We start from the raw sequence: 25,806 nt of genomic DNA on the forward strand, positions 1-25,806 counted from the left end.
TTTGACAAAAAATTTTTTATTTTCAGCAAGGTCGAATGTAACCAAGGTTATAAAATATATTTCTGTACCTTTAAAAATTCAGAGCTGTACATGTCACTTTTGGAATTCTGAACAGCACAGCTCTTTCTCCAGGAAGTCAGAAGTGGCTAGTATTCTAAACTGCCAAGGAGAGCAGTTGAGCTTGGGTGGGTTTTCTCTGTAGACAGCTGTGTTGGAAGTTGTCTGTGTTTTTTTAAGGTAAATTTTGAATTTATTGAAGAACAGTAGTAATTTAGTTTTGGTTAGAATACTGTATCCTGTTTGGGGTAATTTGTGTAGTAACAATAGTATTTCTGAAACATTTATTCAATGTTTGGTTTTTTTTTTTCAAGTTTTAACCCAGGTGACATGCACTTGTGTTTTGGGGTTATAAGAGGTTTATTGAAATATTAGTTGATTGTGGGTGGGTATAGTTTAGGGCTATCTAAATTATCTATTCTTTTATATGGTTAGTTTAAAGTGGAATCTTGGGGAGTAGGTAGGGTTTTCCTTTATTGATTTGTTAATAGATAGAGTAGTAGGGATCAACTAGAACTGCAATCAAACGCTAGCCTACGCAAGAAAGAAAGAAGAAGAGAAAAATAAACACCTGTTTGCCTGAAGTCATCTGTTCTGGACCTGTGTGTGATTGAACATTATAAAAAAAGCTTCTCCCGAGCTATAGTTGTGGTAACTGTAATATATTCTTAATTTTAAATGCAATATTTAAATGAAATATTTGAGTGAAATAATTTTTTATGCAGCTTTGGCTATTTCTTGAGTAACTGGAAATTGCCTCGGTTACATTGATGTCTGATTCTAGTCCACCAAAGTTTTCACCATAAATTGCTTTATAGACTATATTGACAACCTTGAAATGAATCCTTTTTTTCATTGGTAGCCAGTATAATTCTCCCAACAGTGGGATAGCCCTCTCGATTTTGTCTACTCTGAAAATTAATCTATTCATGGTATTCTGGAGTAGTTGCAATCTCTTGTGTTCCTTCTCAGTGAAGCCGCAGTACAAAGAATTACACAATAATTGTAAGGATATCTAATATAATAAAACGGTAAGCTGCGCATGCGCACTTCCTATGCATGCGTCCGTTTTCCGTGAGCTGTAGCACACATAGGAAGTGCGCATGCGCGGCTTACGGTCTGGCCTCACAAGGCAAGACAAGTTGATGTCGGCCACTGCGGCTGCTGGCCGCCCGAAGCTTGCACTCTCTCTCTTCCTCCCCCCCTCCAGGCAGATGTTGAACGCAGCGGCCCGAGGCGGATGTCGAACGCGGCAGCCCGAGGCGGATGTCGGCCGCAGTGGCTGCTGCCCGCCCGAAGCTCTCTCACTCTCTTCCTCCACCCCCCCCAGGCGGTTGTCGACCGAGGCAGATGTCGGCCGTGGCGGCTGTCGGCGGCTGCAGGCCGTTAACATAAGTAGGCCATGGAGTTCAGCAGGAAGGTATGGGGGGGAGGAAAATACTGCACAGGGAAGTGGGGTGGGAGGGAAATGCTGCAACACACGGAAATGGAGGGGCAGAAAAGGGGTTGATGGACAGGGGAACAAGTGCTGATTAACAGGGAGGGGCAGAAAAATGAAGACAGGGGGAACAAGGGGAACAGGAAGGAGGTGATGATGGACAGGGGGAGATAAAACAAAGGGAGAAGGGCTTCTGCTGGATTAGGTGAGCAGTGATGGGGTGGTGGAGGACACAGGGGAGGTAAAAGGAAGGGAGAAGGCAAGGGGTGGTAGTGGACAGCCAAGGAAAAAAAAACAACAGATAGAAATACAGAAAGCGGCTAAGGAGAGAGAGAAAAAAATAAAGACAGACACACACACATATATTCTAGCACCCGTTAATGTAATGGGCTATAAGACTAGTATTCTTTATAAGCTTATTTTGCTATGCAAGAAATCACACAAAAAACATTGTCTCTTTTTGTTATCTGTAACTATGACTACTGGCTGTGGAATTTCCCTTCCTCCTCCCTGTTTCCATGAGAAACAAAACTTATCTTTCCTCATAAGCTACACCCATTATTAGCTTGTGACTGGGCATGTACAAAGGGGGGGGGACTATAAATATGTGTTGTTGTTCTGAATAAAGACACATCTCTTTTGCCATGTAATAGTCTGCTCTGCATGTGTGTTCTTTTCTTCCTAATGAGATGCCCTCCCCCCCCTTTTTTTTGTATCGGTACCAGAGACAACAGAGTATATGTGTAAGGCAGTATTAGGATCTGAACCTTTTCAATAATAATAATAATTTATTTTCTTATATACCGCCCAACCAGAAGTTCCAGGCGGTTTACAGCAAGAGAACTGAGGCATATCAGTGAAGATACAAAATACAGTGGAATTCAGTGGAATACAATACAGTGAAATACAATATGATACAGTACAATGTAAAATAATGTAAAATCATTGCATAAATTTACCAAACAAATGGGTTTTTATCGATTTTTTGAACTCAAGGTAAGATTGGGATTGGGCAATTAGAAGACAGCCAAGAGTTCATTTTCCCCACTTGAAAAGCCAGAAAACGGCAGGCTTTCAGAGTGGGGTACATAAACATACCCGAGTTTCTTGTGTTCTTATTTGATGAGAATAATTTTAGTTGGGTGAATAAGTATGATGGTAGTAGTCCGAAGAATGCTTTATAACAAATACAGCTGAATTTAAAAATTACTCTAGTTTCGAAAGGGAGCCAATGAAGTTGCAATGTAAAAAGGCTTATATGGTCAAACTTTTTTAATCCAAAGATCAGATAAACAGCTGCATTTGAACCATGCAAAGTCCTAGCAATATTTTCTTGGTTGACCCTAGGTATGTGATATTACAATAGTCTAAGGTAGATAGGATGGTGGATTGAACTAGTATCCTAAAAGACTCCATGTCAAAATATTTTTTTTATGGTTCTTAGTTTCCATAAAATAACAAAGCATTTTTTAGTCAGTTGGTCAGTGTGTTTCTCGAACGTTAGGTGTCGGTCTAGAGTAACTCCCAAGATTTTGATGTGACTTGCTATCTCGAAATTTTGACCATTGAGTTGAATGGGGGTTTCCCTGAGTTTGTCGTTGGGGCTAGCAAGAAAGATCATAGTTTTCTCAGGGTTGAGTTTCAATTTTGACTGCAACATTCAATGTTCTATTTTTCTCAGAATATTTGAGATTAGGATACTTAGTTCTGTTGAGAATGATTGTAGTGGTATTATTATAGTGATATCATTAGCGTAGATGTAGAATATCACATTGAGACTTAGTAGTAAATTAGCCAAAGGGACTAAATATATATTGAACAGTGCTGGTGATAGTGGAGAGCCTTGCGGGACTCCACAGGAATTTGTCCATAGGGGAGAGTATTTACCTGCACTGTATACTTGATAAGATCTGTTTTTCAGGAAACCCTGGAACCATTTATGTACATTACCCATGATTCCAATTGAATTCAAGCAGCCCAACAGTAGATCATGATCTACCAGATCGAAGGCACTGTTTAGAATGATAATAATAATAATAACTTTATTTTTGTATACCGCATTACCATGGAAGTTAGATCTAGTTGGAGAATCAGGGCACTGGTACCTAAGCTAAATAGGTTGTTTAGTTGATTAATTAATGATGCTAGTATGGTTTCTGTACTGTGATCTGAACGAAATCCAGATTGGCAGTTGTGTAGGATATTAAATTTTTCTAAGTATTTGACCAATTCGTCATTTACTAATCCTTCTAATATTTTAGTAAATAGCGGGATGCTGGCAACTGGTCTGTAATTTTTTGCGCATGTAATGGGGTCTTTCGGGGTTTTCTTTATAATGGGTGTAACTATAATTTGTCCTAGTTCCTACAATAGTCTAGTTATGGGAGCAAGACAGCATGTGCAATGGTTCTAAAATTAGCCTGGCTTAAAAGGGAGCTTATTGTCCTCAGTTGCTTTAATTTGAAAAATAATTTTTTTACCACGGATTTGATCTGATCTTCAAAGGTTATTTGGGAGTCAAGGGTAATGCCTAGTATTTTTGAAGTTTTTTCAATTTTGAGGATCTCACCGGTAGCCAGTACCAGATCTGTGCGTGGTAGTGAGTTATAATCCCCAAACCAAATTAATTTAGTCTTCTGTTTATTAACTTTAAAGAAATTCTTTTGTGTCCATGTGCTCAGGTCCTTTATGGTCCTTGCTAGGTGTTGTAGGCTGGCCTCAAAAGAGTCTCTAGCTACACAAAGTAGGAAGATATTGTCCTCATAAGCAAATGTATGGATTTGAGGGAGGAGAATCTTTTTGCTACAGCTCTTAGGTAGATGTTGAACATGGAAGCAGATAGCAGAGATCACTTAAACTGTTTGGGACTGTTAAAAACTGTTATCCCACTGCAACTTGTAGACAAACTTATACAGTCATGGAATGAAGACCTAGGGACAAGCTATAGGGACAAGCTATACTCCTCTAAGATATCAAGACCTTTTTCATTCTTCATGCTGGGGTTGGTTCAATAGAATTCAAGGAGATGCAGTACATTATCTTCTACTGAGCATATATATCTAGGGAACATGGGGAGAAGCTGGGCTTGAGGGAAAGGGGGCAATAAGTTACAAGAAAGGCATTCCCAGGCACACTAGTACATTCCTTTTTAGCCTGCTTGTCTATCACACTTTGGTGCAAAGCATTTCCGGTCCATGAACAAATCACACAACATTCCATCTCTTGGGATTATAATTAGTTGCTACTGGGGGATCATGAGATAAGGGGATTTCCTTATCATATAGAACATTCCCATTTGTTGTGATTCTTTTAATCAGTGTATTGCAAACTGTGTGCTGTGGCACACCAGTGTGCCTCCTGAGATTTCAGATGTGCCACAACACACTGGGTAGGAGGAGAGGCGCCGGCTGATTGCCTACAGGACGTGCCTCTTACAGCGAGAGGCATGTCATAGACAATCAGCCAGTGCCAGTGCCTCTCCTTCTCTCCAGCCCTTTTCCTTGCTGGCACCCTCCACTGCTGGCGCAGGGCCCGTTTGAAGGACTTTTGCGCATGCACAGACGTCAACATGATGATGTCTCGCACTTCCGGATTTCTCGAGCCGCAAACACTTGGGTTAATGTGCCACGGCTTGAGAAAGATTGCGAGACATTGTTTTAATAAAAAAGATACTGCTCCATTACTGGGTTTCAGAAGATGTAGCCCCATATCAAAAATGGCTTCACAAAATGCAAGAGGTAACCAGGTTTGAGATCCAGACCTTTCGTACTCGTAAATCTAACAGACTTGAAAAATTGGTATATGTATCATTGTGGTGAGCTATACAAAACTGGCCCGCAGGTGCTCCTTAAACACAGCAGGAAGAGATATCTTAGACATTGGAATGGACTGTTTGAATGAGGTTGTATGAGTGGGTACGTGTGGCAGAATGACTGTTGGGATTTTGGGTACTGCTGCATGGCTAAAGAGAACATGGCTGTGAGATGTTAGGGGGTTTCTAATTATAAAAAATGGAAACAACAGTACTGACAGTATTCTTACTGTTATTATTTTAAGGACATAAAGGCTGCTTTAATTCCATTTTTTACTAGATCATTCTATGAGGGTCATCCGTTGAAAATCAGGGGCGGGAAACTACGAGGTGACACCAGGAAATTCTTTTTCACTGAAAGAGTGGTTGATCGCTGGAATAGTCTTCCACTACAGGTGATTGAGGCCAGCAGCGTGCCTGATTTTAAGGCCAAATGGGATCGGCACATGGGATCTCTTCACAGGGCAAAGGTAGGGGAGGGACATTAAGGTGGGCAGACTAGATGGGCCGTGGGCCCTTATCTGCCGTCTATTTCTATGTTTCTATGTTTCTATTTCATAAATAATGCACACTATTTTTTTTTTAATTTACATGTTTTGTTTTTTTTCAAGTATTTCTTTACAATCTGTGCTGGTCTGGAGGAACTAAAGGAAAGAAAACTGGCAGGTAAAATCTAATTTCTCCTTTGTAGTACCCGACTGCGCTTTTTTTTTTTTTTTTTAGACAAAAATAATTTTATTTTTAATTTCATGAACAGAAAATGCAGGTTTTTTTTTTTTGGTTTTTTTTAAATTTCTTTATTGATATTTTGAACTTGACAATGTATACATTTGAAAAATCAGAAAAAAAAAAAAACTATATGAAAATACACTATTAACATCAGAAATATTACAATAAAAATTTTAAATCCCTTCTTAACCTATGCTACAGGTCTCATAATGCATCAGGATAGGGCTGCTGAAATCCAGGACTGGCCTAAAATCTTCTTCTTGGAACTGCAGCAACACAGATCGATTTAAAAAGAGAAGATGGAATTTCTATCTATGTGGGTGTTGTCTACAGACCTCCAACTCAATCATAACAAATTAATAAAGATCTGGTTGCAGATATCCAAAAGTTGGAAAGAAAGCGGAGGTACTATTGCTGGGTTATTTCAGCCTTCCAGATGCAGACTGGAAAGTTCCATCTGCAGAATTGGAAAGAAGTAGAGAGACTGTGAATGCCTTTCAAAGGGCTATGCTCAGAGGGAAAAAACAATACTAGATCTGGTGCTCACAAATGGTGAAAGTGTCTCTAATGTCCAAGTGGGTGCCTGCTTTGAAAGTAGCAATTATCAAATGGTTTGGTTTGATATAACAGCTAATGTGGAGGGTGAACACACAAAACTCAAAGCCCTGTATTTCAAACATGCAGACTTTAGTAGCACGGGGGAGTATTTGATGAAAAACGTTTCTTTTTATAGATGTATTCAACCTCTAATGCACTTACCTTATGAAACATCTTCATTTCTACATTTGGTTATCAGATGGGATCTCCCTTCCTTTTGTATTTCCCCTATATGGCTCTCTTTCCTATTTTATAATGTAATTCTTTACCTTAATCCTATCATTCCAGTAGGTCCTGTAGTGTACATTTTAATGTATGTTACCCTATTTTATTATGTGCAAACCACTTAGAAGACTGATAGGCATTATACAAATTTTTATTAAACTTGAAACTTGAAAGAGCTGATAGGATGGGAGGACACAAGAGAAGTTAAAAAAAAAATCAGTTGTCTAAGCTGAAAGGAACAATAAAAATGGCTACTGGCTTTTATATGAGAAAATAAATACAAACTAAAAAGGAAACTAATATGGTTCTCCAAACTAGTGGTTGAGAAAATAAAGGCAAAAGAGCTGGCGCTCATGAAATATAAAAAAAATTCAAGAATAGGCGTACAGAAGAGGATCCCAGATGAAACTGAAAGAAGCCAAGAGAGAGATTTGTCTGGCGAAAGTGCAAGGGGAAGAGAAAATGGCTAGAAGTATTAAAAAGGAAGACAACAGTATATTAGGTATATTAGTGAAAGGAGAAAGACACAAAATTGAATTGCAAGACTGAAAGAAGTGAAAGGAGAAATACATAAAACTGAATTGCAAGACTGAAAGAAGCAATGAACTGCTATGTGGAGAGTGATGAGGAACAAGCAAACGTGCTAAACAAATACTTCTGTGTTCATGGAAGAAAATTTTTGAGAATTAACGCAATTGGCTGGCAAAGTTACATTTGAAGAAAGTATTTATGAACACCTTGAAAAATTGAAGGTGGACAAAGCCATGGGACCAGATGGGATCCATTCCAGGATATTAAGGGAGCTCAGAGAGGTTCTGGCGGGTCCTCTTAAAGATTTATTCAATAAATCCTTAGAGACGGGAGAGGTTCCAGGGAACGGGAGAAGAACAAATGTAGTCCCTCTTCACAAAAGCGATTGCAGATATGTAGTGGGAAATTACAGGCCGGTAAGCCTCACATCAGTTATTTGAAAAATAATGGAAACATTGCTGAAGGAAAGGATAGTGAATTTCTTAGAATCTTAATGGATTTCAAGATTTGAGGCAACAAGGCTTTACTAAAGGTAAATCAAATTGAAGTTAAAGGGGGTCAATAGCAGAGGCAAGAGATCACATGCTTAAAAGCACCCAGCACCACAAATATCAAGTATCATTCTCTCCAAACTAGAGAATGACACGGTGACGGTTTACCCGCGGCCACCGCATTTAAGCCGCGGGTCACCGCCGAAAACGGGGAAGAAAACTAGCAGTCGCTGCGGTGACGGGGACAAGGCCATTCACCGACCGCGGAAACGGTGAACAGGTTTGTCCCCGCGGGCCAATGTACCCCCTTCTAGGAACCGCTATTTACCTGTGTTTCACCGTGCTCCTCATTTGTCAGATCAACCCTTCCTGCCAATCGCAGCAGAAGGGTACCCAACCCCTCCTGCCGGTCCTCCCAATGGCCTCCCCTAAGATCGCCGGCAGGAGGGTACACAACCCCTCCTGCTGGACCCCCCCCCAACGAACCCTCCCACCCCGGAACCCCCTTAGTCTTACTTTCCAAGTTGGACCGGACAGCTCCTCGCTCGTCTGGCCAGCAGGCCTGCCTCCGTCCAAATGAGGCGGGCCCGCCCCTCCCCTCCCCTGCCTATCCCACAGGATCCTAGGGCCTGATTGGCCCAAGCACCTAAGGCCCCTCCTATAGCGGGAGTGGCTTTAGGTGCCTAGACCAATCAGGCCCTAGGATCCTGTGGGTTGGGCAGGGTAGGGGCGGGCCCGCCTCATTTGGACGGAGGCAAGCCTGCTGGCCATACGTGTGAGGAGCCGTCCGGTCCAACTTGGAAAGTAAGACTAAGGGGGTTCCGGGGTGGGAGGGTTCGTTGGGGGGGGGTCCAGCAGGAGGGGTTGGGTACCCTCCTGCCGGCGATCTTAGGGGAGGCCATTGGGAGGACCGGCAGGAGGGGTTGGGTACCCTTCTGCTGCGATTGTCGGGAGGGCCGTTGGGGGGGTCTACAGGAGGGGTTGGGTGCCCTCCTGCCGTGATCGCTGGGGGGAGGGGAGACTTGCAGCCGTAGCCGCGGTCACTATGCTAATCACGGCAGGGAGATCTTTGCCGCGATTAGGTACAGCGGCCGCGTCTACTTACCATATAGGCTAACATTGTAAGCATTTAAAGTACATGTCGTGTTTGTTTTTGCATTGCTAGCCCCAGGGGTGGTGGAAGATTAGTGATTGAAAAACTGTATGAAAAATAACTATTTTAAATTTAGTGATCAAAATGTGTCAGTTTTGAGAATTTATATTAATTAATTTTTTCTCTGCGTGTTTTGTTTTTGTATAGTTATTAACTAATATTTAACTAAGTTTTAAAGTTTTAAAGAATGTTTCCTTTATACGTAAATAAAGAAAAGTGAATGGGATTGCAGTGGCGGTGACGGGGCGGTGAATGGGGTGGCAGTGGCGGTGACGGGGCGGTGAAGAGGATGGTGAGACGGGGACGGGGCGGTGACGGGGATGGTGAGACGGGGACGGGGACCAATATTTCACCGTGTCATTCTCTACTCCAAACATAAGACCTCACTTTCTGTATTTCTGCCTTTCTTTATTTCTTTCATTCGGCTGTCCACCACCACCCCTTGCGTGTTCCCCCTGTCCATTCTCCCTTCTTTTTACCTCCCCTATGTCCACCACCACCCCTTCACTGCTCCCCTTATCCAGCAGCAGCCCTTCTCCCTTTGTTTTACCTCCCCCCTGTCCATCAGCACCTCTTCCTGCTCCCCCCTGTCCAGCAATAGGACTCCCTTCCTTTCCCCCCCTGTCCATCAGCACCTCTTCCTGCTCCCCCTGTCCAGCAGTAGGACTCCCTTCCTTTTCCCCCCCCTGTCCATCAGCACCTCTTCCTGCTCCCCCTGTCCAGCAGTAGGCCTCCCTTCATTCCCCCCCTGTCCATCAGCACCTCTTCCTGCTCCCCCTGTCCAGCAGTAGGACTCACTTCCTTTACCCCCCTGTCCATCAGCACCTCTTCCTGCTCCCCCTGTCCAGCAGTAGGACTCCCTTCCTTTTTCCCCCCCTGTCCATCAGCACCGCTTCCTGCTCCCCCTGTCCAGCAGTAGGCCTCCCTTCCTTTTAATCCCCCCTGTCCATCAGCACCTCTTCCTGCTCCCCCTGTTCAGCAGTAGGCCTCCTTTCCTTTCCCCCCCCCTGTCCATCAGCACCTCTTCCGGCTCCCTCTGTCCAGCAGTAGGACTCCCTTCCTTTTCCCCTCCTGTCCATCAGCACCTCTTCCTGCTCCCCCTGTCCAGCAATAGGCCTCCCTTCCTTTTTCCCCCTCTGTCCATCAACACCTCTTCCTGCTCCCCCTGTCCAGCAGTAGGCCTCCCTTCCTTTTAATCCCCCCTGTCCATCAGCACCTCTTCCTGCTCCCCCTGTTCAGCAGTAGGCCTCCTTTCCTTTCCCCCCCCTGTCCATCAGCACCTCTTCCGGCTCCCTCTGTCCAGCAGTAAGCCTCCCTTCCTTTTTCCCCCTCTGTCCATCAACACCTCTTCCTGCTCCCCCTGTCCAGCAGTAGGCCTCCCTTCCTTTTAATCCCCCCTGTCCATCAGCACCTCTTCCTGCTCCCCCTGTTCAGCAGTAGGCCTCCTTTCCTTTCCCCCCCCTGTCCATCAGCACCTCTTCCGGCTCCCTCTGTCCAGCAGTAAGCCTCCCTTCCTTTTTTCCCCCACTGTCCAACAACACCTCTTCCTGCTCCCTCTGTCCAGCAGTAGGCTTCCCTTCATTTCCCCCTCCTGTCCATCAGCACCTCTTCCTGCTCCCCCTGTCCAGCAGTAGGCCTCCCTTCCTTTTCTCCCCCTGTCCATCAGCACCTCTTCCTGATCCCCCTGTCCAGCAGTAGACCTCCCTTCCTTTCCCCCCTGTCCATTAGCTCCTCTTCCTGCTCCCCTTGTCCAGTAGTCCTCCCTTCTTTTCCCCCCCCTACCCATCAGCACCTCTTCCTGCTCCCCCTGTCCAGCAGTAGGCCTCCCTTCCTTTTCTCCCCCCTGTCCATCAGCACCTCTTCCTGCTCCCCCTGTCCAGCAGTAGACCTCCCTTCCTTTCCTCCCCTGTCCATCAGCACCTCTTCCTGCTCCCCCTGTCCAGCAGTAGGCCTCCCTTCATTTCCCCCCTGTCCATCAGCACCTCCTCCTGCTCCCCCTGTCCAGCAGTAGACCTCCCTTCCTTTCCCCCCTGTCCATCAGCACCTCTTCCTGCTCCCCCTGTCCAGCAATAGGCCTCCCTTCATTTCCCCCCCTGTCCATCAGCACCTCTTCCTGCTCCCCCTGTCCAGCAGTAGTCCTCCATTCCTTTCCCCCTCCTGTCCATCAGCACCTCTTCCTGCTCCCCCTGTCCAGCAGTAGGCCTCCCTTCCTTTTTTCCCCCACTATCCATCAACACCTCTTCCTGCTCCCTCTGTCCAGCAGTAGGCTTCCCTTCATTTCCCCCCCTGTCCATCAGCACCTCTTCCTGCTCCCCCTGTCCAGCAGTAGGCCTCCCTTCCTTTTCTCCCCCCTGTCCATCAGCACCTCTTCCTGCTCCCCCTGTCCAGCAGTAGGCCTCCCTTCATTTCCCCCCTGTCCATCAGCACCTCCTCCTGCTCCCCCTGTCCAGCAGTAGACCTCCCTTCCTTTCCCCCCTGTCCATCAGCACCTCTTCCTGTTCCCCCTGTCCAGCAATAGGCCTCCCTTCATTTCCCCCCCTGTCCATCAGCACCTCTTCCTGCTCCCCCTGTCCAGCAGTAGTCCTCCATTCCTTTTCTCCCCCCCTGCCCATCAGCACCTCTTCCTGCTCCCCCTGTCCAGCAGTAGACCTCCCTTCCTTTCCCCCCCTGTCCATCAGCACCTCTTCCTGCTCCCCCTGTCCAGCAATAGGCCTCCCTTCATTTCCCCCCCTGTCCATCAGCACCTCTTCCTGCTCCCCCTGTCCAGCAGTAGTCCTCCATTCCTTTTCTCCCCCCCTGTCCATCAGTACCTCTTCCTGCTCCGCCTGTCCAGCAGTAGGCCTCCCTTCATTTTCCTCCCTGTCCATCAGCACCTCTTCCTGCTCCCCTTGTCCAGCAGTAGGCCTCTCTTCATTCCCCCCCCCCGTCCATCAGCACCTCTTCCTGATCCCCTTATCCACGGGGGTTAATACAGGCCCGGTCTCTGTCGTTCTTCCCGGAGTTTGTTCTTTACTCGGATAGAGAGTCCTTGCTGCTCCCCCTTCACTTCTCGAGGGCCTTACTACGAACCTGGCGATTCCAGCAGCATGTGCAGTAGTCTTCACACGCTGCTTCGGGTCCTTCTACTGCCCTGATTTACTCTGGCACGTCCCTGATGACATCATCAGAGACGTGGCAATGCAAATCAGGGCAGTAGAAGGGCCCGAAGCAGCATGTGAAGACTGCTGCACACGCTGCTTGAATAGCCAGGTTCGTAGTTGGGTCCGCGGGAAGGGAAGGGGAAGGGGGGAGCGGCAAAGGACTCGGACTCCTCTGGTCTGTCGCGGAGGCCGGCCCGGCTCCATTTCTCAGTTCGTCCCGGAGAGGAGGGGGGGGCAGGAGGTGCTCTAAGTGTAAGGGAGCCGGGAGAGGAGCCACTGCCACCGCTGTGAACTTTAAAATAAGGGAGCCAGAGCCGGCAAGACCGCACATCACCTTGCGGTCTGTGAGAGAGGGAGCGTTAGCCACGGACCTACGGATCACGGATCACAGATCACACAGGTATGAGTGCGGCTAGCGTTTTATTATATAGGATATATATATGTTCTTTAATTTTTAAATATTGAAATTACTTCTTAGAAATATGAATTATCCAATGGATTAAAAGTAACTTCACAGCTTTCAAGTGTGAAAAAATTTCTTTCAGTCCAAACACCACAAAACAACCTCATTTGGTCCCAGTGCCAACAATGGCCATGTTTCATGTCCTACTGACAATGCATCAAGACTAGGACCTAGATGATAAATGTAAACTATACATGATAAATGTAACTAAAGGTAAATTATGCCGAACAAATCTGAATTCTTTGACTGGGTGACCAGAACATTGGATTGAGGATGTGCACTAGATATAATTTATTTAGATTTCAGCAAAGCCTTTGACATGGTTTCTTATAGGAGGCTCTTTAATAAACTTGATGGACTGAAGTTAGGGCCCAAAGTGGTGAACTGGATTAGAAACTGGTTGATGAACAGGCACCAGAGGTTGGTGATTAATGTAATTCGCTCGGAGGAGGGAAAGTTGAGTAGTGGAGTGCCTTAAGGCTCTCCACTACTCCAGCCTAGGGCTGGTTCTGTTCAGTATGTTTGTGAACGACATTGCTGAAGGGTTAGAAGGTAAGGTTTGCCTTTTTGCAGATACTAAGATTTGTTAAAGAGTGGATATCCCTGAGGGAGTGGAAAACATGAGAAACGATCTGCAAAAGTTAGATGAATGGTCTGGCAACTATAATTCAATGCAAAGAAGTGCAGGGTGATACATTTGGGGAGTAGAAATCTGAGGGAGTAGTATGTTCTGGGAGGTGACTGTAGGAAGCGCCTGGACCCTATTCAGGGACACCCTGCAGGAAGCACAAAGAATGTACGTCCCCAGTTTCAGGAAAGGCGGCAAGAACAAGCGATCAAAGGACCCGGTTTGGATCTCAACAGAGGCAAAGAGGGCAATAAATGACAAAAAAGTATCCTTCCGGAGATGGAAAAAGGACCCAACGGAGGAAAATCACCAGGCGCACAGAAAATGCCAAAAGGAATGCCACCGGGAGGTTAAAAAAGCAAAAGGGAACTACGAAGAGGGGCTGGCCAGGGAGGCGAAGAACTTCAAGGCATTCTTCAGTTACGTAAAGGGGAAGCGACCAGCGAGAGAGGAGGTGGGGTCGTTGGACGATGGGGATAGGAAGGGAGTGATTAAGGAGGATAAAGAGGTAGCTGAGAGGTTGAACACGTTCTTCTCGTCGGTTTTCACGAGAGAAGACACACCTAACATACCGGATTCAGAGGAGCTCATAAGTGGGGAACAGGCTGGAAAATTGGAACACATAGAGGTAAGTAAGGAGGATGTCCTCAAACAGATAGACAGGTTAAAATGCGGCAAATCGCCAGGCCCAGACGGGATCCACCCAAGGGTTCTGAAGGAACTAAAACAAGAAATAGCGGGCACAATCCAGCATGTTTGCAACCTATCCTTGAAAACTGGAGAGGTACCAGAGAACTGGAAACTGGCGAATGTCACATCTATCTTCAAGAAGGGATCGAGGGGTGACCCCGGGAATTACAGGCCGGTGAGCCTGACTTCAATTATAGGGAAGATGGTGGAAGCTATGATCAAGGATGGTATTTGCGAGCACATCGAGAGAAATGGCCTACTGAGAACAAGCCAGCACGGATTCTGTAAGGGAAGGTCATGCTTAACGAACCTTTTGTACTTCTTTGAGGGAGTAAGCAGTCAGGTGGACAATGGGGAACCCATAGACATCATTTACCTCAATTTTCAAAAGGCTTTCGACAAAGTGCCACATGAAAGGCTGCTTAGGAAGCTGTGGAACCACGGGGTGGGAGGGGATGTGCACAGATGGATCAAGCACTGGTTGTCGGGTAGACTGCAGAGGGTCGGAGTAAAGGGACAATATTCTGACTGGCGGGGAGTCACAAGCGGTGTGCCACAGGGATCGGTGCTGGGGCCGTTACTCTTCAACATATTTATCAATGACCTGGATAAGGAGGCAAAGTGCGAGGTTATAAAATTTGCAGACGATACCAAACTGTGCGGCAGAGTTAGATCCAGTGAGGAGTGTGAGGACCTGCAAAGGGACCTGGACAAGCTGGAAGATTGGGCAAACAAATGGCAAATGCGCTTTAACGTGGAAAAATGCAAGGTCATGCATATAGGGAAAAAGAACCCGTTGTTCAACTACAAATTGGGGGGGAGATTGCTGGGAGACAGCAGTCTAGAGAGAGACTTGGGTGTGCTGGTGGATGCATCACTGAAGCCATCTGCGCAGTGCGCAGCAGCCTCGAAAAAAGCCAACAGGATGCTGGGCATCATAAAGAGGGGCATAACAATCAGGACGCGGGAAGTCATCATGCCATTGTATCGAGCGATGGTGCGTCCACATCTGGAATACTGCGTTCAATATTGGTCGCCGTACCTCAAGAAGGACATGGCGGTACTTGAGAGAGTCCAAAGGAGAGCAACGAAACTGGTAAGAGGGCTGGAACACTGCCCATACGCCGAGAGGTTGGATAGGCTGGGGCTCTTCTCTCTGGAAAAAAGGAGGCTCAGGGGAGATATGATAGAGACCTTCAGGATCATGAGGGGCATAGAGAGGGTGGATAGGGACAGATTCTTCAGGCTGAAAGGGACAACAGGTACGAGGGGGCATTCGGAGAAACTGAAGGGAGATAGGTTCAAAACAAATGCAAGGAAGTTTTTTTTCACCCAAAGGGTCGTGGACACCTGGAATGCGCTACCGGAGGAAGTGATCAGGCAGAGTACGGTACAGGGATTCAAACAGGGATTGGACGGATTCCTGAGGGATAAGGGGATCATGGGATACTGGGAGAGGTGCTGGGATGTAACATAGGTATAGAAAGCTAACCAGGTAATAAGTATAGAAACCCAACCAGCTCGTGCATGTGCAAGACCGAAGGGTTAGGACTTCGATGGGAAGATAGGACTCAATGGGAAACCAAGGTGGCAAGGGGGCCCCTTCTAGTGATTCAGACAGGTCGTGACCTGTTTGGGCCGCCGCGGAAGCGGACTGCTGGGCAGGATGGACCTATGGTCTGACCCGGCGGAGGCACTGCTTATGTTCTTATGTTCTTATGTGAGAGGCTAATATGCACGGATGGGGAAAGGGACCTTGGGGTGATAGTGTCTGAGGATATGAAGGTGATGAAATAATATGATAAGGTGGTGGCTGTAGCCAGAAGGATGCTAGGCTGTATAGAAAGAGGAGTAACCAGCAGAAAAAGGGAGGTATGATACTCCTGTACAAGTTGTTGGTGAGGCCACACTTGGAGTATTGTTTTCAGTTTTGGAGGCCATATCTGGTGAAGGCTATAAGACTTGAAGCAGTCCAGAGGAACACAATGAAAATGGTAGGAGGTCTGTGCCAAAAGTAGTACAAGAAGAGACTGGAATATATAAACTGCTTATATAAAATCTTGAGGAGAGGAGGAACAGAGTAGATATGATTCAGATGTTTAAATTCTTGAAAGGTATTAATATAGGATCAAATCTTTTCCAGAGAAGGGAAAATGATAAAACTAGAGGGCGAAAATTGAGGTTGTAGGGAGTAATGTTAGAAAATTGTTTTACACAGTTACATTTGGTTACATTTTCTTCCAAGGACCTTATTTTACCTAATATTTATGTGGATCATGGTACATGGAATCTAAACGTATGGTCAGATCACCTAATGTATAGTTTTAATCTTAATTGTCTGCGGTCAAAAAATGCTCAGTCATCTAAATCTAAACGAGAAGTCCTACATAGAGGAACAGTTCTGTAGATTTCTGGCAATAGTAAGAATTAGCTTCCAGGAATTCTAATCCTCCCAATTACTACTCTTTTTGGAAGGAAACTAGCACAGCCATCCTAGATGACATAGCCCCTAAGCGCTTTCATAAATGATGTGCCAGCAAATCCGCAAGATGGTTTGATAAAGAACTCTCTGACTTAAGACACTCGATCAAGAAGTTAGAGCGAATTTGGCGTGAAACTAAATCTGATACAAGGTTTCAAGGTTTATTAAAAATGCTGGACAAATGGGGTACATAATTATAAAAAGATGATAAAAGAAAAACGACTGGCTTGTTATTCTGCTTAAGTAGGCCAAAATATAATTAACATCAAAGAACTATTTAGGTTAGTTACCGTACATCTATATTTAATGTTACCAATTTTTTTTTTTAAAGTACCACAGAATACACCAATGTCCTCATAGAAACTAGCTAAGTACTTTTGTACAAAACTACAAAGCCTAAGAGCCTTTTGTCATAATGCCCCAAATACAAAATTATTGCATTAGGGAAGTCAAAGGACCCATGCATTGCAGAGTCAAGTTGAAGTTCATTTACAACTCCGGACTGGAAGCAATTACAAAAGCCAAATATATGACTTCTTATTGTTTATTAGATTCCTGTCCTCCAACAGTATTACAGGCAGTCCCCTTGAAGTTTCAGAAACAACTTTATGAATGGCTATCCTTTATGTTAGTAAAAGGAGAATTCCCATCAGATAAGGGACATATTTTAATAACCCCAATTATTTAAAATCAAAAAGACCTCATTACTCAAGTTTCAAATTACAGACCTATAGCAGCAATTCCATTTTTTTGTCAAATTGTTGAAGGGCTTAGTTCATTTACAATTGTTATATTATCTAGAGCAATTTTCACTCTTGCATGATTCACAATCATGGTTTCATCCATTACATAGCACAAAGACTGTGATAGCTTCATTTTTAGATTATCTATATAAATTGTTCAAGACAGGTATAGAAGCTTTAATATTGCAATTTGATCTCAGCAGTACTTTTGATTTTGTGGATTGTGAAAAACTACTTGGATGCCATTGGCATATCTGGTGAAGTGTACAAATTGTTTAAAAGAGTTTTAACATCCCGTACCTACCAAATTTGTTCTTGCAAAAAATGTTCTTGTATATGGAGTAATTCATGAGGAGTTCCACAGGGATCTCTGCTTTCTCCATTATTATTTAACATCTATTTGGCCTCTTTAAGGAATAAATTATCTGGTTTAGGTATAATATTTTACAATTATGCTGAAGACATCACCATTGTGATTCCAATTTTTTTCCACATTAGCTCAAGCTAGACAGACCATTAATACTGCATTACCGTATTTTCACGCAAATAACACGCACCCGTGTATAACGCGCACACGGGTATAGCGCGCAGAAATCACAATATTATGTATAAAAACTTTTGTATACCGCGCTCACGGGTATAACGCGCATGCTGCCCGACTGTCCTTTCGCCCGCCCCGACTCTCCTCTGGCCACCCCGACTCTCCTTTCGCCCGCCCCGACTCTCCTCTGGCCACCCCGACTCTCCTTTCGCCCTCCCCGACTCTCCGTGCGCTGTCCCGACTCTCCGTTTACCCGCCCTGCCCTGCCCCCCCCCCCCGGCAGGACCACTCGCACCCCCACCCCGAAGGACCGCCGACTCCCCGACAATATCGGGCCAGAAGGGAGCCCAAACCCTCCTGGCCACGGCGACCCCCCTACCCCCACCCCGCCCGACGCCCGATTCACCCCCCCCCAGCAGGACCGCTCGCACCCCCACCCCGAACGACCGCTCGCACGCGCTCCCACCCGCACCCGCGATCGGAGCAAGAGGGAGCCCAAGCCCTCTTGCCCGGCCGACTCCCCGACAATATCGGGCCAGGAGGGAGCCCAAACCCTCCTGGCCACGGCGACCCCCTACCCCCCCCCCGCACTACATTACGGGCAGGAGGGATCCCAGGCCCTCCTGACCTCGACGCAAACCCCCCTCCCTCCCTCCAACGACCGCCCCCCCCAAGAACCTCCGACCGCCCCCCCAGCCGACCCGCGACCCCCCTGGCCGACCCCCACGACACCCCCACCCCCCTTCCCCGTACCTTTGCTAGTTGGCCGGACAGACGGGAGCCAAACCCGCCTGTCCGGCAGGCAGCCAACGACGGAATGAGGCCGGATTGGCCTATCCGTCCCAAAGCTCCGCCTACTGGTGGGGCCTAAGGCGCGTGGGCCAATCAGAATAGGCCCTGGAGCCTTAGGTCCCACCTGGGGGCGCGGCCTGAGGCACATGGTCGGGTTGGGCCCATGTGCCTCAGGCCACGCCCCCAGGTGGGCCAATCCGGACGGATGGGACGGATGGGCCAATCCGGCCTCATTCCGTCGTTGGCTGCCTGCCGGACAGGCGGGTTTGGCTCCCGTCTGTCCGGCCAACTAGCAAAGGAACGTGGAAGGGGGGTGGGGGTGTCGTGGGGGTCGGCCAGGGGGGTCGCGGGTCGGCTGGGGGGCGGTCGGAGGTTCTTGGGGGGGGCGGTCGTTGGAGGGAGGGAGGGGGGTTTGCGTCGAGGGCAGGAGGGCCTGGGATCCCTCCTGCCCGTAATGTAGTGCGGGGTGGGGGTAGGGGGTCGCCGTGGCCAGGAGGGTTTGGGCTCCCTCCTGGCCCGATATTGTCGGGGAGTCGGCCGGGCAAGAGGGCTTGGGCTCCCTCTTGCTCCGATCGCGGGTGCGGGTGGGAGCGCGTGCGAGTGGTCGTTCGGGGTGGGGGTGCGAGCGGTCCTGCTGGGGGGGGGGGGGGAATCGGGCGTCGGGCGGGGTGGGAACTATGTAGAAAAACTTTTGTATACCGCGCTCACGCGTATAACGCGCGAGGGGTATGCGCGGTAGGTAAAAACACGTATAACGCGCACGTTATATGCGTGAAAATACGGTACTCAATGTTTAACAATGGATGTCAGAATTTAAGCTAAAGCTTAATTCCTACAAGACAACATTTTTTTCTTGCTACTCCAACCAATTATACAGATAATAACTTAATTTTGAATGGAATTTCTTATTCAATCCACTATTAGAATTTGGGGGGGAGGTTTCATTTGGATAGGGATTTTTCAGTGAAAGTGCAGACTAATGTTTTGGTTCAAAAAAGTTTCTAAATGCTTTGGAAATTGCGAAATATTAGATCTTACTTTGGTGTAACCCCATTCAGATTACTGGCACAGTCATTAGTTTTAAGTATTTTAGATTACCGCAATATTATATTTCTGGTTATCAAAATAATCTTCACAGATTATATATAATACAAAATATGGCAATTCATTTAATTTTAAATCTTAAAAAGTCAGACCATGTGACACCTTGTTATCGCAAGTTACACTGGCTTCCTATTGAGGCCAGAGTATTTTTTAAGTTTGGATATCTGTGTTATAAGGACTCGCATGGTTTGGCACCTAATTACTTGCTGACCATTTTAATTTTACAAGATCTATATGTGTAGAGGGGCATAATCAAAAGAAAGGTCTAAGTCCATTTTGGGCCTAAGTTGCTAGTCGCCCAAAGTCAGCAGTGTCTAAGGTCCATTCTCGAAAAATACGTCCAACATATATTTTTTTTCACGAATCATCCAACTGGACGTCCAGCCGTTTGGCTCGCCCAGACCGCTAAGTCATCTATCTTTATACCCCATTCTTCTCCAAAAATTTGGCCAAGTCAAAAAAGGCTAGAACAAGTACTTGTAGGTGTGGGAGGGGCCAGCAAAGTGATGGACTGGACACCCAGACATGGAAACACAGTAGTGGGGTACCTTACAGGGCAGTACTGCGAACTTCACTAAAAGGGTGCCATACACATATCTCACCATAACTCCCTTATAGGTCATGGTAAGCCCCCCCAAAACCTACTAGACTCATCTATGTACAACCTCAATAGCCCCAGACTACTTAAGCCACCTCTGTGCAGCTCTACTAGACTTTCCTATGCCAGGTGCTAATGTTCTGGAGGCAGATATGTAAAGTGTTTATTACGATTTTTATATCGTGGGTGGGGGGGTGTCAGTGATCACTGGGGGAGTGTGTGGGAGTCTGTACTTTGTGTTTGCAATGCTTATCTGGTCACTTTGGATACCTTTTTGCCACTTAGACCTGGTTTTCAATCGCCTAAGTCACAATGTCCAGGCAGCCTCGTTAATCTTTTGGTTATACTTGCAGTACGACTAAGTTTAGATCAGCCCACATCCCGCCCAAATCCTGCCCTCACCACTCCTCCTAAAATGCCTCTTAGCTCTGATCATTCAATAGCACTGAAAAGGCCTAAGTCGTTTTTAGGTACATCTAAACCCATTTCAATTATCAGTACTTGGATGACTTATTTTTTTAGATCGTCCAAGTACTGATTTAGGCCTATTTTGGACTTTAAAAAAAAAAAAATTATGAGTCCCTTACTGTGTATCACAACTTTATTTGCATTTCCTTCTCTAAAAGGTTGCTTTTTAAATATTTCCACTGTTTACTTTCATTTCAAGCAGCTAGTTGGGATGCTGACTTTCGCCGATTATTAGATAATTTAAATTCTTATTTGTATTTTATGAAATTATTGAAAGCTTATCTATTTGTTAAATTTTGGAAAACTGATGATTTGTATTTTGCTGTGAATTATTCAGTCCTCTTTTATTTTGTTAGCCGCATTGTACAGTATTGTGGTAAATAAATAAATTTTATGTTATGGATGCCTGGAATGCCCCTCTGAGAGAGGTGGTGGAAAGGAAAATGGTGGCAGAATTCAAAAAAGCATAGGATAAACACAGAAGATCTCTAATTAGAAAATGAATGATATATATTGAAGAATTATGGCCAATACTCTTGCACGGTCTCTGTCCCGTATATGGCAATTCAGTATAAGATGGGCTATGGAGGACATTGATGGGAACTCCAGTAACTTGGAACTTGAGGCTGTTGCTGGGCAGACTTTATGGTATGTATCCGCAAACGACGAGATAGTTGGATGGGCTGGAGTTAGCTTTGATGACAACTCCAGTAGTTGGAACCTGAGGCTAGTATTGGGTGGATTTTACAGTCTAAAGCCCAGAAATATCAAAGAAAAAAGACAATTTAATTTAATCATTAATTTATAATGCATGTAACTAATGGGCAGACTGGATGGACCGTTTAGGCCTTTATCTGCTGTTATTTACTATATTACTATGTATGAATAACTTGACTGCTCTGAAATCATGAAATAATTTAGAAGATAAAGCATATGAGAAGACAAGCATATGGAAAGTGGAAAGAGAGAGTGGGGCTGGCTCAATTATAGAAATAAAGGGCTCCTTTTATCAAGCCGCACTAGCGGTTTAACGTGTGTAATAGCGCGCATTAAACCGCCAGCCACGCTAGCCGCTAACGCCTGCCTTGAGCAGGCGGTAGTTTTTTGGTCAGCACGGGGGTTAGCATGTGATTATAAGTTGCGTGCGCTAACCCCGCTAGCGCGGCTTGATAAAAGGAGCCCAAAATGTCCAAACAATAAAGGCAGAAAAGGAAAAAAAAACATCTACTTTTAGGAATTAGATTTTCAGCTTTTTTTGTGTGTGTGTGGGGGTGGGTGGGTGGGGTGGGGGAGTGGGCATTGCATAGGAAAGGCAAAGCAGGTGCAACCATCTTCAATTCTCTGTAGCATGTGTGTTATTGATCCTAATGACTTCTATGCATGTATCTTTGTAACCCGTTCTAGGCTCCTGGGAAGGATGGGCTATAAAACTAATTAAATAAATAAGTAAATACAATAAGATCAGCAAGAGATACAAAAAGAACTTAAGTACAACTTTGTGCTTCACTTTACCCTACTAGTTCCAAATCTAAATCCAGTTACAGTTACTTTATTTGATATACCACAATTATTAACAAGATTGTTAAACCAAAACGGTTTACAATGAAAAGGGTTAAAAATTATAAAATCAATAAGGATAGAAAGGGTAAATCATCCATGACAAAACAAATACAATTTGGCTATAAAGGGAAGGAAAGATTTACAATATATTATGGGGAAGAAGATACATACGATGCTATAGACTTCTTTAGTTTAACTTCTCTTGATCGCATACCCGCTCAGTGGCGTACCTAGCATATGTGACACCCGAGGCCCATCATTTTTTGACACCCCCCCATCTATATGGAAAAATATGATTTTTAGTAACAATCCACATATCGCACAACAAGAGTGTACCTAGGAAAAGGCAGCATCTTAAACACTGCAGTGAGCACTAGAATTCCAACACATACATTGTAAAACTAAACAAGCCAGATCCTGCAAAGTCAATTGATCTTGTACAGTCGATGCTATCAGAAAGCCATGTCCCTTTCATACACACAGATATACCCTCGCCCGATATGGAATAATCACAAACTGAAAATAGAAATATGTAGACAAAAGTTAAACTGAACTGCCAAGAAACCAGACTCTGCATACAATGCAACACCACAACACCACAAAAACAGTAATACATGTCCTCTAATACTGTGCAAAATATAAAGACAGTAGATGTAAATTTGAAAAAACTGATACATAACAATCACCACTTTACAAATTAACAAATAAAAATAAAACAAATAATGAGAAATAAGAAAATACCATTTTATTGGACTAATCCCCGCAAGCTCGGTCCCCATCCCCACAAACTACCTGATTCCATCCACACAAGCCTTGAATTGTTTTATATTGAACTTATTATATTAAAGTATAAAAAGAAACAATATTCTGTACAATTGTCAATTTATAAATCAGTGTCTTCTCCCCACTCTCTCTTCCCCATTTCCCTTCAGCGTCTTCAGCCCACTCTCTCTCCACTTTCCTTCACGCACATAAAAACAAGCAAGTAATTTTATATCATTTACATTCTATTCATTCATAGAAATTAAAGTCTAAATAATGCAAGTCACATAACAAAACATGATTTTACAAAAATAATTCCCTGCACAGTCAAGCCTGCAAGGATTACTAGATGTCTTTCAGAAGCTCCCCTCCCTCCCTCCCCCTTACCTTCGTGTCCAAGTCAAAATGATCTACCAACAATAAAATTTTAAAAACACAAAGCACATTGTACGCAGAGAAAATGTTAATTATCATTTATATTCCACGGGTTTTCAAAGAGGTCAAGGCAGATGACTTTATGCAATGTCACCTCAGTAACAACTATACAAAAATAGACAAATATACCCCCTCCCTTTTTACTAAACCGCAATAGTGTTTTATAGCGCAGGGAGCTGCGCTGAATGCCCCACGCTGCTCTCGATGCTCATAGGCTCCCTGCGCTAAAAACTGCTATTGCGTTTTAGTAAAAGGGGGCCATAGTGCAAAATATAGACAGCATATATAAATTATCAAAACAGACACATTTTGATCACTAAATTGAAAATAAAATCATTTTTCCTACCTTTGTTTAGTAATTTCATCAGTCTCTGGTTGCACTTTATTCTTCTGACTGTGCATCCAATATTTCTTCCCTTCTTTCAGCCTCCTGTATGCTTCCTCTCCTCCAGACCTCATTCCCTCCCCAACTTTTTCTTTGCTTCATCCTGCCCCCTTCTTTCTTTCTCTCTCCATGCCCCCTTTCTTTCTGTATGTCTGTCTTTCTCTCTCTCTCTCCGTGCCCCATTTCTTTCTTTCTTTCACCCTGTCCCTTCTTTCTTTCTCTCTCTGTGCCCCATTTCTTTCTTTCTTTCACCCTGCCCCCTTCTTTCTTTCTCTCTCCCCATGCCCCCTTTTTTTCTCTATGCTTGTCTTTCTCTCTCTCTCTCCGTGCCCCATTTCTTTCTTTCTTTCACCCTGCCCCTTCTTTCTTTCTCTCTCTCCATGCCCCCTTTCTTTCTCTGTTTGTCTTTTTCTCTCTCTCCCCATGCCCCATTTTTTTCTTTCTTTGTTTATTACACCCTGCCCCCTTTCTTTCTTTCTGGCTCCCTTGTTCTTTCTTTCTTTCTCCCTGCCCTCCCCCATGCCACCGCCATTGGGAAACATGCTGCTGCCACCGCCGCCGGGGAAAGGCTGCCACTGGCCATCGGGAACAGGCCGGCGCCGAGTTTGCCCTGCTTCTCTTCCCCGCGGGGCCGGCCAACTCTCGCCGCCCGACGTCAATTCTAACGTCAGAGAGAACGTTCCAGGCTAGCCAGGCAGCGAATGACTGGCCCAGAACGTCCTCTCCGACGTCAGAATTGACGTCGGGCGGTGAGAGTTGGTTGGCCCGCAGGGAAGAGAGGCAGGGATGGAGAACTCAGCGCCGGCCTGTTCCCAACAGCGGCAGCCTATTCCCTGGTGAGTAGCCAGCTGTGCACCCTCTTGGGGCATGCACCCGGGGTGGACGGCCCCCCCCAGTCTCCCCCCTTGGTACGCCACTGTACCCGCTGATTTTACTTTACCCCTAATAAGCAACCATGTCCACTCTCTAACCACAACATTCATATCTTCTTTACCTCACACCCCCCAAGCATAGTTATAGCTAATTTAAAAGGGGGGCAGGGCCGTCTAGAAATATTATTTGGTTTTGCTTCCCCACATACCTGCCTTGCTTTCCTTATGCATCCTCCTTCCTAAATACAGACATATGACGCCACTAGTGAAAGTTCCATTTAATGGAAATGTTAACAACTGATATAGGACAGACTAAATGAAATGTGTTATGTTTATTAGAACTTGATATATTGTTTGGCTTATGCAGGTCACAGCAATATACATAATAACAACATAATTAAAAAATTAAATAAGAAGAGGCACTACAAAATCAGGAAAGCATCTCAATGATTTCTTCTTTTTGAAGATGAAAGTCAAGACACATAAATATGCTGTAAGTTATCCCTTGTTTTAGATGTATTTGGTAAAGATAGCATAATTTGATAATACAGTAGAATCCTGATTATCCAATACTCAAGCAATTGGCACTATCTCTCAACCGGGGAAAAAAATAAAATTAAAAAAAAATCGCTGGAAAAAAATTAATCCTCCCTCCAGCCTCTGAAGCAGCAGTGGCAGTGGTCCTAAACTGCCAACCCCTCTCCCTCCCTTCCCGAAGAAGCAATGCCAGTGGTCCTGACCCGCCAACCCCCCTCCCTCCTTCCCTTCCTCACTTACCTGATGCAGCAGGGGCAGCCAGTTAGCAGAGGCAGTGGTGTAAACAGACTATTCACGGCCAGCCCTGGCAGGGCCTTTCTATGCCATGCCACTTCTGATGCGACGGAGGAAAGGTCCTGCCGAGGCTGGTCACAAGCAGCCTGTTGACAGCGCTGCTTCTGTTCACCAGCTACCACTGCTGCTTCAGGTGAGGGAGGAGGGTTGGTAGGCCAAGACTCCTTTGGGTGAAGGGGCTCCAGGAGGCCAGACCTGTGTGAAGGGAGGGAGGGCAAACCTAGGGGGGGAGGGTGTGTGAGGGGAGGGTCCAGCAGGGTGAAGGGCAGGGGAGTGGAGA

General features: G+C 45.4%; 1 protein-coding gene across 1 annotated transcript in view; it reads right to left on the reverse strand.

The window, feature by feature from the left end:
• SNED1 (sushi, nidogen and EGF like domains 1) overlaps positions 1–25,806 on the reverse strand; it is a 1,138,259-nt gene that overhangs the window by 604,710 nt on the left and 507,743 nt on the right. The gene's annotated exons all lie outside the window — the stretch shown is intronic.

This window comes from Geotrypetes seraphini, chromosome 9, assembly GCF_902459505.1.
Source record: "Geotrypetes seraphini chromosome 9, aGeoSer1.1, whole genome shotgun sequence".
In the NCBI taxonomy this organism is placed as follows: domain Eukaryota; kingdom Metazoa; phylum Chordata; class Amphibia; order Gymnophiona; family Dermophiidae; genus Geotrypetes; species Geotrypetes seraphini.